General features: G+C 28.8%; 1 protein-coding gene across 2 annotated transcripts in view; it reads right to left on the bottom strand.

Moving 5' to 3' along the window:
- Window positions 1-5,786, bottom strand: part of tj (Maf family bZIP transcription factor traffic jam) — a 43,026-nt gene extending 37,240 nt beyond the window's left edge. The window contains exon 1 of one of the 2 annotated variants that reach the window (XM_015513274.2): window positions 5,593-5,786. The gene's annotated coding sequence lies outside the window, so the exon portion shown is untranslated. Of the gene's footprint in view, window positions 1-3,241; window positions 3,406-5,592 lie in introns of those variants that run through there. The other variant, XM_015513273.2, reaches the window with a different exon arrangement.
- Between the last annotated feature and the right edge of the window lie 8,031 nt (window positions 5,787-13,817).

A 13,817-nucleotide genomic window follows, 5' to 3' on the forward strand; every position in this document is an offset into this window, starting at 1 on the left:
TGAAAAAAATCAAAAATTTTATGTACACAATTAAATCGTTTTACGTGTTATTTTAACTATTGAATTTAAAACCATCATTTTTCGTTTTTATTTTTATTTCAGAAAATCGAAAAAGTAACCGAGTCCGTTATAATAGGAGTATCAAAATGCGTTGCAAATCCATTATTAAATAAATTAAAAAGTATACTGGAACAGTGGTTTCAGTATTGGACAGTGTCGTCTCGGTTCGTTCGGTTTGGCCATAATTCATTTGAATTATATGTAAGTATCGTGTAGGTTGCTCAGAGGTATATTACACCATTTCCCACTGTGGTTGGGCCAGTTGATAATTTTTTTTAAACAGTAGACTATATTTCAATATTATAAGTGTAAATTATAATTAATACGACTTTACAATGAACTTAAAAATTTAGCGAGCTCATTCTGTATGATAATCTCAAAATAAATTATATATTAATTAACTATTTCCACTAAGGTACCACAAGTACTCAAGGTTAATGGCCTTACAAAATATATAATTATATAGGTAAATATAATTAATATAGCCTATAGGTACCTATATGGTTTAAGTATATAGTAATAAATCAAAGAATCAGATTTTAAAATGTAGTAATTAAAATGCAAAATTTTGTATTGAACTAACAAATGTACATCAATAATTTATTGTAGTTTTCGATATTTAAATGTTTATTTATAATACGCTAAAACAAGAAATCAAAATACTAACTTAAACTATTTTTTTTAAAGAAAAGTAATGACATTTATACAGTTATCAAAGGTAACGATTATTTCATGATTTCTTCATTTCTTTTTATTATTGTTATTTAAAAGAAATTTACAATCTGCTCAAAAAAAAAAATAACAATAATAAGAAAATTTGACAATAGTAAAATATAATATGTCAAGTATGATGGAAGAAGCAATCCAATGATGACACCAATGGCATAGTTATGATGTTGTTCTGGAGGAGGGGATATATAATTTATAACATAATATGGGTAAATTTATAATCAAATATTCTTATTCCAAGTACAAGTCAATGCGTTAAAAATTTAAAAAAAAGGGCTCTGAGGTGATCTATCCCAATCATTCCCTCACCCATAACTACGATACTGGATGGCACTATCAATTTTGAGTACCTATTATTTTATGATTTTGATATAATTATAGCAAAATATAATTATTAATATAATATTAATTATATCAATGTAAAACCAGTACATATATTTCATTCACTTCACTCAGAATCTGAAAGTCGTCAAATTATATATTAAGCCGTTTTTAAAAATCATATATAGGTAGTCTTCAAATATTTTTAGTTCTGAGAGAAGCGATAGATGAATAGATTTTATAATATGTATTTTTACCACCTAGTGATAGGTTAATATAACGCTTCAATTTTCTTCAACAGCATCTTTTCTGGTAGAAAAGTGAATCTAGCGAAACTTTTCCAGAGTTTTCAAGAGTGTCAGAAAAAATAAACAAAAAAGTAAGGAAACTGAGATTTTTATGGAAAATCAGTTTTCCGAAAAATCAATTTTACTTTTTTGACGTAAATTTAAATAAAAATCCATAAATACATAACATTTTCACTGAATATTATATATTAGCGATTTCTAACACCATAAAATTTTGAATTTTATCAGTTTTTTTTTAAATATTGTGTATAAAATTTTTTGTTCGATATAAAAACTTAAAAATGTAATACGACGTTCCTCATAAGTTATTGTTATTGGAAATTATAATAAAAATTGTACAAAAGTCCACAATATATTTTACGATTGTTTGAAATCAAAATTTTGACAAAACATAAAATTTGTCAAATTATTTCGAGTTAGGATTTTAGGAATTCAAAAATATTTTTCTATCTATAACTATGTTTTGAAAATGTAATACAAGATTATCATTAAGTTTTCCTATATTAAACTAAAAAAATTTTACCGGAAAGTCAAATTAATTTTTCACGGGCGTTTGAATTTAGTTATTGGATATTCACACATAAATAAAAAAATTCTCATACAACAATTTTCTTATTTTGCTAATTTGCTGTAATTTACAAGCTAAAAATAACCGTGGTCATTTGAAACTTTCTTCAAATGTTTATTTTATTATTTTTTATACATCGTAATATTTTCAAAAAATTTTGAGTAATATTGAGTTATTAATAGACATTTTCAATTTTCATTATATTATACTTCAATATACAGATATAATATTAAATTGTGTTTATGAAAAACCGGTTAAAGCAAAATAAAAATGTTCTACTTTTCAATAACTGATTTTTTAAAACACCCTCCAAAACATTTTTATGCGTACATAACTGAACACGTCCATTACAACGATTCTCTAGACTTCTATAAAGTACAGCAGATCGTTACCCACCCACTCGCTTTTTCTATTTGAAAATGGAATATTATAATTTTATAACTATTACCGATAAAATTAAGAAATGTGTATTTTAATTAAGTGGTATAAAGGCAGCTGGGTATCCTACCTATTCATCAGCTTCAAATATTATTTTTATTTTAATTAATAGATTATTTAATAGATTTATTAACTGATTTCTATAAATTATTTTTAAATCACCAAATTATTGAATTATTTTAGAATAGTTAAAATAAAAAAAAATCTATTTTAATTTTTTTTAAATAGTTATAATTTATTTGTTTGTACCTATTTATTATAAGTAATAGTAAATAAAATAAAACATTATATATTTATATAACACAATGTTTAAATAATTCAAATGTATGTGATTTAATGTTTTATCTATACAATAATGATTTGATGGATATAACTATGAAAATTAAAAATTATATGATAATTGTCTATAAAGTTATGAAATTATGATGTGATGCTAATGAAAATTATAACCTTTTATGTTCGAAAAATGTAAAATAATTTGTTTTTTTTATCAAACATTATGGATTTATTGTTTTTGGAAAGCGTTAACGACTGTTGGCTGTCGTCATTTTGTTAATCATAAGAGAAGGGGTATACCCCTTCTCTGTGAATAAACAGATCCGCTTATGTAACCACCCGTCATGAGCACCGCAGTGAGGTGATAATAATGACCCTGTCACGTTAATGACTGATATAATTTTTGGCGGACCTGTCGCTTAATTACCTAATATCTGATAGGTAATAAACGAAAAAAAATTTCTCATGGCAATGATTTTCGATATATATATCACCCGTCGATAATCGTATAATATTTAAATAATATTATATAGTTACTTACTAAATGTTCAATCGAGTTTCTTAGTTAATTCACCATTTCAAGTTGCCATTGAAATAACATTGTAACGAATACGTTCTAAGTGTAGACTACTATAATAATATACACAGTATTAACACTCTTTGTACACGATAATCCACGAATGTATGTATTAGAAGCGTTTCATAACAGTGACTCAATTCGCTATTTTTTTTTTCTTTCTTTCTTATTTTTTTTTTCCTAATCGGCAGATATGCGCTAATATAATAAATAAGCGCATAGAATATTTTGGTAGATAAGGCGTAGGTACCTAACGCACAGTGTGATAACTATGTAACATCTAATTACTATACGGAGTGCAATAAAGGTCGGGCACGTGCAACGTGCATATTTTAATGACGTAATTGATAACATTTTTCTTGATAATTTATAGATTTTTTTTCGGAAGTGAAGCTCGTTTTTTAAATAGTTTCTTTGCCGTAAATAATAAATGTAGGTACCTATATAATAATATTATATTATGAGTATAATAATTGGCACGGGCCTTATCAATCCTACTTGCGTAAATTATTGGCCGCAAACGAATTTAGCGGCTCATGATTCATGAACTACACAGCGGACGAACTATAATATCACATATACTTGTACCTATATAAGTATATATATATATATATACGGCATACGTGTGTGTGTGTTTGTGTATAGTATATGCATTATTACGGCTATTTTATTTACAATTAGTATATTATGTATATAGCGTTTGAAATTATTAAATATTACCTATTCGTGATACGGTTGTTGTTTTTAGATAATTCCGCAGCTATATAAGTGTTATTATTTTACACGTTCAAATGATTATTTTAACCATAATATTGCGTTTACCTAATAACTGGAGACAGATCTATATTTTTTATTGTTAAAAACCAAAGTTTGTAGGCTCTATATATAAATTAATAATGGTCGGGTTAACAACCTTTAGGTACTGAATATAATTATCGCGCTCGTATATTATCGGGTTGAAGTACCAGCTGATAGCATCCATTAGAATATTAGAGAGATTTTAAGAATATTTCTTACCGAATTGGTTATCTAAATATTATTATTATTGATCTTTAAAATGTATTATACACGTGCAATGTTAACAATGAGGCCACAGTGCGGATATATTTTTTTAACATCATATCAACACAAATTATTATCAAATATTGTATTAAAAATAATTAAATAAAAAAAATAAGCACGATAATACGGATACTTACTATACAATGAAAAACGATAAATAAATTTGATGTGGGATTTGAAAAAAAGTGGATGACATGATGAAACGGGATATGTCACTGGGACGCCCAGTGAAATCACTTCTGCTAAATTCAAATATAAACCAAATTTGATCGAGAGTGATCTATGATAACATAACGAGGTAGGTAAATATTATAAAAATATAATAGGTTAATCACTCATTTTCCAAGTTCACTTTAGATAAAAACCAGCGCAAAAAGGTCTTGAGGTCAAAACCGAGATAAGTCAAATGTTAGTTGCAAATATCCAATATCCCTTAATACATTTTAATATACAAGGTGGTTCACCGGACTTTTCTAATCGTAATTTTTTTTTTCCATTAACGATATATTTTTAAAAACTTAGGACTTGGATAAATAAATAAATAATTGCGTTTTAATAAAAGTAAAAATGAAGGGTGAGCATACTTGGTAAAACATTCTGTAATATGTATGTATAATATATTGTTTATAGGTTCTAATGAAACTTATATTTACCTATATAATATAATGCTATTATGAAAATATTATATGTACCTAGGTACATAGTGTATAGTGTATACATATTATTGAAAAATATATTTTTACAATATAATTTCAATATTCATAATTAGAATTAGAAAAAAAACTTTAATACTAACCATGCATAACATTATAATATATTATTATTATATTTGCAATAAAATATAATCTACGTGCTGGTCATCTGCAGATAAATACATGTATTTTATCAGATTTGGATCCTAAACCGAATTCGCTGATTCATATAGAAATCGTTAAACTAAATACTTTATACATTCGATATAGTCGGCGGATTCCCTTATTTAGATGACCTAATTTATTCTAAAAGTTCATCACTTTTCAAATTCAATGTCAATTATAATTGTATTCAAAAGCTATATTAGTTGAATGTACCAATATATATTTTACATAAATAATAGTACCTCTATAGGAATTTATAATTGTTTATTGTGTTAAGCTCTTGAATCTTGATAACTAATTGTTAGATGAGATAATAAATGTACATAATAGTTTGATTCTATATTATATAGTTATGAATTATTGTTATTGTGATTAACAGTAGTTGTAATAGCATACCTATACCATTATAGATACTTCGCATTAGTAGATCTTCAAATAATGTTTAACGTCACTTTATATATTTTACTATTGCATGCGAGAATATTATGTTATTGGCGTTATAGGTAATATTATTTAAAATCAAAAATAACAAAACACTGAGGTTTCCCACTCGCGTGATTGAAATATAAATTTTAACATTTTAACACAATACAAACTATATTATGACGTTGTAATCGAGTCAGGCAAAAATAATCGACTGCGTTTCTATCTATAATTGAAGTATTCATAATAGGTACACTGATATAATGATGGCGTGTAAACGATATATAAATGTGCATAAATCAATTTATAGATGAAATTTACTGGCTTTAATAAAAGTATAAATTATAATGACCTATATAATGTTTTGCACGTAAATTCGCACAGATCTGCTCTATACTATGGTTGAAATGTACATGAACACGCCCGTCCTGATAACCACCGATGTATAATATTTTATATACGTATAGTACAATAGGTAATAGTGTAATATTCTTGCATAAGCGGGGCGTATATTATATTATTCCCATTAACAGTTAAATCAGAGTAACTTTAAGTACATTTCGACTAGGTAATTTTCTAAAATATTTTCGATTCGTGCACTTTTGTCGCAGTGTTGTCTAATGTATTATTAATTTATTATACTCAAGTAAGAACGTTTATTAACACCGCGTTCACGTATGTATATTATATTTATTTTCTTTAAATGGAATTTCACTGCGTAGAATATCTGAATATAATAGATTATTATAATATATTGAATCGATAATCAATTACATGTTTATTATTATTTTTTTTTTTTTTATTAAAAATAAAATTATATTTCATAAATTCTCATATAAAATGTTATCTTAGTATACCTATATTTATGTGCACTTGGGTACATTGAATGTGAACTTTGAGTATTGTTTATTAAACTGTAAAATTGTAAACTGAAATAATTCCGCGGTTCGATCGTTATGAGTGGATGCGTGTACGGTTATACATTTGATTGCAATTATGATAAGTAATATTATTTATTAAAATCGCTCTTCATGATTTTTTTATTCCATCCATTTGGCAATTACACTATCGACTATGATTTCTTATAAAAATGTATCAAAACATTTTCATAATAAATTATACGTAATGCAATACACGTGGCAATACATATTTAATAACGTACAATATTATTTTACGCGTATATCATAATATTACCTATGTTACCTAACCTAACCTAACCTATTTAAACTATTCGGCAGATGATTTTTTTCAAATGTTTATGTATCAAAATAAAAAGGATAACGAGTAATTAAGTAATTAAACATTATCATTTATCCTATACTAGGGTTCGTAGACCGTAGATAATATGTTTATATATATTATTTAATATTTATGTAGTCGAACACTTATACTATATTACTACATATTTCAGTACCTAATTGTGCAATGTACAATATAACTATATAATTTATAAATTAATATTGGTTACTATAATGTCCAAATCAGTTAAAAAGCAAATATAATCTGGTGAGTGGCTATAATATCAGATAAATATATACACTTATATATGGGTTTATATTGGTGCTCATTAGAAAAAAAATGGAAAAGGAAAAGTTGTGGGTGACTGGTACATAAGGTAGTAATAGATGGGCAGATAGCATGGTATACATGAAAATTTTTTTAATTTTTAAAAGGGGGGAGTAAACTAGCAGCTCACATATGTGATACCGTTATATGTATATTATTGTATAAGAATAAACATATATAGTGATAATAAGGAAGAAAGCTTTTACAAATTATAGATTTAGACATAAAATCACAGTAGGTACTATACGTATAACATAATATATAGTATACAGTCGTACAACGCTATAAATAGTAAATACCATTCATATTATGATGAACATATATTATTATTTGAGTAATTCACTAATCACCCGATGTTATACATAATTTTCATGATTGTAACATTTTTTGGGCTGATCATCCTGAATCCTGATGGTACTTTCTTAAACGTCTCTGTGGTTTTGGATCACGGGCACCCATACGCAACTTTTTCAAGAGGGGGACAAATAACAAATTTCTCAAGTTTAAGCTAAATAAAGGTTTAATGTAACTTCAACATATAAATATAAATATGCTATTATTTATAAAATTAATATTTTTATGGTTAAACTCATTTTAATAAGTACAGGTTGGTACCTACTATTCAAAATATAGAAAAAATATTACTACAAGTACAATTCGGTATCGGTAAATAAAATACTGCAAATTTCTTTGATTCATTCCAAAATATTAATGACATCTTCAATCTTGAATGAAACTATACTTTTGTTTAAGTTGACTTTTTCACGATGAACGTTTGTCATACACAAGTATTTTAATATTCTAAAAGTTAAAAATTGTATTTTACGTTGCCAATATCATGCTAATATTTATTGAATTTAAGTTCATATAATTTTTCTAGGGGAGAAGTGTCTTATATATTGCACGCCCCCACCAATGGGTGCTCATATATGTGGACATGTGGTGATTGGTAAACACGAAAAGTTGCTTTATGTGTATAGTAGTTTTTTTTTATTAGCTTCCAGTTTAACTATTACAGCTCAACAATTAGATATAATATTATTGTTATATATATACGTGAGGTAAGAAATAATATCTACCTAATTATTATTAGTCAGATACAAACACACAATATCGGTATATTTATAAAAATAGTGAGATACAATATATTATGACCTAAAATAAAATAATTGTATAACAATAGAGATAATTTTGTAAAAATAGCTATGGAGATAATGGAGTTTTGGGAATAAGTGCATCCAGAACAGAGGAGAAGAGAGTAATTAGTGGACTGATTAGAGGATTGAGGTTACCTAGTGATAAAATTAGATAATATGACGGACAAGTGATTTGTGGAAAAATCTTGAGTCCGGGTGGCTTCAGTGTAAGATTTCGGTCTGAAATGAGGGTTTGACTCCGGAATACGAGTATATACAGTAGTTATTTTAAATGTCTATTAAGTGTACCTGGTTATTGAAAAATATGTCACTATAATCGTGAGGGGTAGGCTAAATTTAAATTCTATGACACCTGTGTAAGATATTTTGAGGGAATACAGTGCTGTGGTCAGCTTTTGTTATTCTTGATGTTTTAGTAAGTATTACCTAGTATATAGGTATCATTAAGAGTTTATAAGCCAAAACCATACTACACACGCGTTGTCGAAACATTGAGAAATTTTACTCTTGAATTCTACCTCATCTCTCTCCTATAAGTACTTTAAAGCCGATTTTCCATCCACAAACCACCTCTATAAATGTCGAAATTTGACGTTCTTACCGGTCTAAAACGTGACGACAGACTAGAGTCACGACGTGGCTCCGCTCTCATGACCTAAAACCGATTTTTTAATATAATATTATGTTGAATACAAATATATATATAAAGAAAAAAATGTGACATACAAGTCCGGAGTAAAGTTCTGTTATTCGTTCCACTTTGGATGTCGAATCTTTTCTCCCTCTCTCTCGAGCCACTACCGGGAACTGCTGATGCGGTCCACGGCCATGGTAAATTTATTATTAATAAAAATAATATTATATATTCGCATAGAGCGCTTCTGTCGCTCTCCTGTTCTAAAACGGTTTTGTCTCGTCTCGCGGCTAATCAGTTCTCCGAAACGACGTTCGGCCGGCGCCGAGTGGTGTATACCGGAGTGTTCACCGCGGTATAACAGGAACGATACCGTTTAATACGAGATTATAATATTATTATTTCACACACAACCGCAAGTCTTCGCGATATGGAAGCGGAGAAGAGGGAAAAAAATTCGTGACATCAAGCGGGTGGTCGGGGGTTGGCGAGTGGTCGGGTGGAACAACCGTGGCGTCGGAACAACAACAATAATAATAATTGATAAAAAGGTGTGGGGAATGGCCGTGTGCGTGTAAAAAAAATGTTTTAATAATATATTCGAGAAAGGAAAAAAATCGTCGTCTACCCACGGACGGCCAGTGACTCGCCTTCCCACTTGAGGCCGTTCTGTGAAATCAGCAAGACTATCGCGCGCGTATTTTAATAATAATAATATTATATTATTTTGTACACACACACAATATACATATCCAATATATGCGCGTACCTATTATGTGGCGTGTTGTTTTTCATCCCGCGATAATATTATAATACTATAATAATAATAATAATAATATGTTCGTAGTTTATTATTATTATTATTATTATTATCATTCTAACGTCGGTTTCGTGCGACCGATGCGGTCCGGGCCCTGTGAAACACCTCGTCAGCGGTAACCCCGCGACGACGACCGACGCCGTCACACATATAATATTATTATTATCTCATAATATATTATTTAATGTATTATTATGTTGCGTGTCATAAATAAAATATATCGTTATTACATATTTTATGCATATACATATTATATAATATAAAATATAATATTATCATTGTCGTCATCATCATTGACATCGCGGCCGTCGCCGCCGTCCGATTACGCATTTTTTTTTTTCCCAACGCATTTGATAATATTTACCTACGTGAGCGTTTATTATAGTACCTACATAGAAGTATAGTGTATATTATGTTAAATTTTATTATGCTTATTAAAGTACCTGTGTGTGCGTGTGTGGTTTTGTACATTTTTTTTTTTAAAACACAGTTTTCGCAACCGCTATGAACCGTCTCCGTCGAGATAATAATTATGTACTGCAAAGGCGCCGGCGATGGGTTACATTATGCCCCGTGACAATTATTATTATTTTCATGTCACGAAGATTATCATTACATTCCGTCTCAGAATCCCACACACGCGTATCACTCATATACTGTGTAAATACTGCTTTAGTTGATATACAACACGTGTGAGTCGCGATTTTTACAACAATCGTATGATACATGTTATGCGTGTGGCCGAATACGATTTCGATGAACGCGAGTAAAAATTAATAAAAAACCGGCGGTGTTTTATTGTTCCTCGTCGAATCTCGGTGTTCAAATGCGTAGGTATAAAATAATACGTATCAAATTAAGACGAACCTTGCAGAAAACCAACAACACTGCACTCGATGTATATATTTTTATTTTTCTATTATATTTAAGGCAGAGGATTTATGATGCCCCCTCCAAAAAAAAAAAAAAAAACACAAATCCTGCGAACAAAAAACATTTTTTTTTCTAGAGTCTTAATTTAATATACCTAATACATTTACTAAAAATAAATATAATATATGTATAGCATCTAAAATTATAAAAAGTTAAATATAACACGCGGATAATTACATGTACACAGTACATCCAGAACAGATTTACGGGGGAAGGGGGGGATCTTGGATAACATTTTAGCCAATCAGCTAGGCAATGTATATGATGTGAGAACAGTCATTCTAGAATTCGTCAGAGTCTACTGAGGGGAGAGGCATATACTCTTGCCCCGTTCCCCCTTGGATCTGCGCCTGCACACAATGCACACGAGTGGGTGTACTCAAATGCTGGCCGTTGCCTCCACGTATAGTGGCGTATTTACGTAGAGAGCGGCCTAATGGGTCTCATTGGCCCATAAGGACGTATATATTTTTTTTTACAGAATTACATAAAAATGATTATAGAGGTAATTATAAAAGTCCTCTCGCTATTGCATTTATATTATAATATAAAATTGCGTATATTTATATCATCTACGATAGTAATTTGTACAAGTATGTTATGTCTACTTATATCATGGGTGTTCTATAGAAAGAGGTGGGATATCCTTCAGTACTTCAATTAAGGGCGACGTGTAGAGGAGGGCGTTGTATCTCTTAATTTTAGAAAATATTTATGAGCACCCTTTCTAATTATACCCTATTATAATCAATATGATATTTTAAATATTCAGGTCAGCATATTTTTTCAATTTGTGTACCCCCAACCCCTCTTATTTTTTTCCCATTTCATCAAGCACAGTTTTCACATATTATGTTTTTAGTTTTTATTATTATTTCAGTACAATTTTATATTATACTGCTTTTGTGCATACAGTATACATAAAAATACAGTTATATTGTTTATAGATTGTTAAAACTGCATAAATCACTTAACACAAATAATTACCAAATAAAATATATACATCATATCTATGTTGGTTGTTATAACTTTCTACAAACTATAGCTGTCGGTAAATCGAATAATCCTATAACATTATAACAAAAAATTTTTTAATCTATGCTCTGTCAGCGAGAGAACGTGCCGCTGGCTAGCCAAAATTGGATTTTCTGCTCATTCTCACGTATGGGTGCACGATTAAACGTTTTGTTGTACTTAATTCACAATTAAAACGTACAATTGTATCTAACTAATTTGTATTTTATACTAAATATTTGTATGTAGGTGAGGTACTCCTCAGAAATATCCTCAGTTACATATAATTATTTGAGAATAACTGCTACTGTTCCTTATGAAAAAAGAGGTGGGTCGTTTGATGCTCTCAGGGATGAGGTAATTATTTGTGTGGTTAGATAATATGGGCCGCTTAATTCTATTTTCTTAAGCCGGTCAGAGAATGCCTAGGGACAAGCTTAGACCTAGGTATCCGATCCTGGTTTTACTCATACAGTCATACACTTATTGTAACATTTTGTAAGTGGCAAAAAGTATGTATATTTTCAATTTTGTGATAATTACTAACCCATTTCCGATCGGTATAGGTTAGGTTAGGTTCGATCGCCAATCATTGGATCGAATTCACAAGTAAATGTGATAATGTCCATTCCATATTTCCATAAATTATGTTAGTGTGAATAATATAAAATATAACTAGCTAATTTTGCACGGTGTTACTGGGGACAAATTAAATAATGCTAATGGGTTTATCACAGAAAATTAATCTGCGTGGTTTTGACAAAACATAAATATAGGTCTAAAATTTGTTTTTTTTTTGTTTTTTAAGTTTATTAAGGCTTCAATAACACAGGTTTTTAGCCTACTAGGTCTAAAATTGTATCTGGTATATATAATATTCATGATTTCATTGCCATTAGTTCTAGCTTCAACTACTTTAATGCGTTGCAAATACTGTATCGCAATTTATAAAAATTGGAAAATTGTTGTTTTTTTTTTCATTTTTATCCCTTTTACATTTTTATCCTCGTGCACTTCGTCGACTGTTAAAAATACAGACTCTATATAATTCAAAATTTTTGTTTAATTCGTGGTTCCTTTCATGAAACTTTCACTTCTTGCTATTTTTACAATACCATCAGCATATGCGTAGATTTGCCACGATTTATAAATAATACTTCCTAATCTTTATAAATAATACTTCCTAATCTGATGAATATAGATTATAGATGTTGAATTTCATATTTTATGTTTAAAAATGAAAATAAATAAATAATTAATTAAACAGCTGCGGTTGCTCACAAAACGGAAAATTAAAATTACTTAAATCAGCTAAACAGCAGAGAACTATATATAAATATAAACATTATGTGTTAGACAAAAACGGATGACTTCGGTTCCAAGGTTACTATTCATTCTTATAACATAGATAAATAGATGATAATATATTTAATTATTTTCTGTAGCCAATGACAACGCTATTGAAAAGAAAAATATTCATTTTTTGTGAGTCAACAGATTCTTGAATGATTCTTTAAAATATAAAATTTAAAAATGTGGTTTTAAGGTGCATATTCTTGTTTATAGGATTGCCGTATTTCAGAACCATTAGTGATTAGTGCGATAAACTTGCCAATGGATTACTTACACACACATACATTTCTAAATATATAATATACAGATAGTATGATTCTATAACGTGTAAAATAAAAGTTTTATCCATAGTATTAAATTTACTAGTACCTGCCTTTACAGTACAGTTATGACATAACAATATAACATCGTTTTCTTTAAACAATAGTAGGGAGTAAGTATATAGTGTGTGTGCGCACATGGTGTATACTCATCACTACTAGCTAAATGACCTTATACTACATAAATTAAATCTAAACACAAAGTATTAGATGCATTCAAAACTAATTCTTAGTACCAATAGTTAGTAATTATAATATTTCCCATTACTTTTTTTTAACTTGGTATCGATATAGAATAATGTGAACATTGTACGTATTACAATTACAAACTATGCACAACAATTTTTTTTTCACGAAATGGTTGTCTAATCAATTGTTTTTATGAAAGAACCTTCGTAATA

The sequence above is a fragment of the Diuraphis noxia genome, unplaced genomic scaffold (genome assembly GCF_037042655.1).
Source record: "Diuraphis noxia isolate RWA-SAM2 unplaced genomic scaffold, SU_Dnox_SAM2 contig0001, whole genome shotgun sequence".
In the NCBI taxonomy this organism is placed as follows: Eukaryota; Metazoa; Arthropoda; class Insecta; order Hemiptera; family Aphididae; genus Diuraphis; species Diuraphis noxia.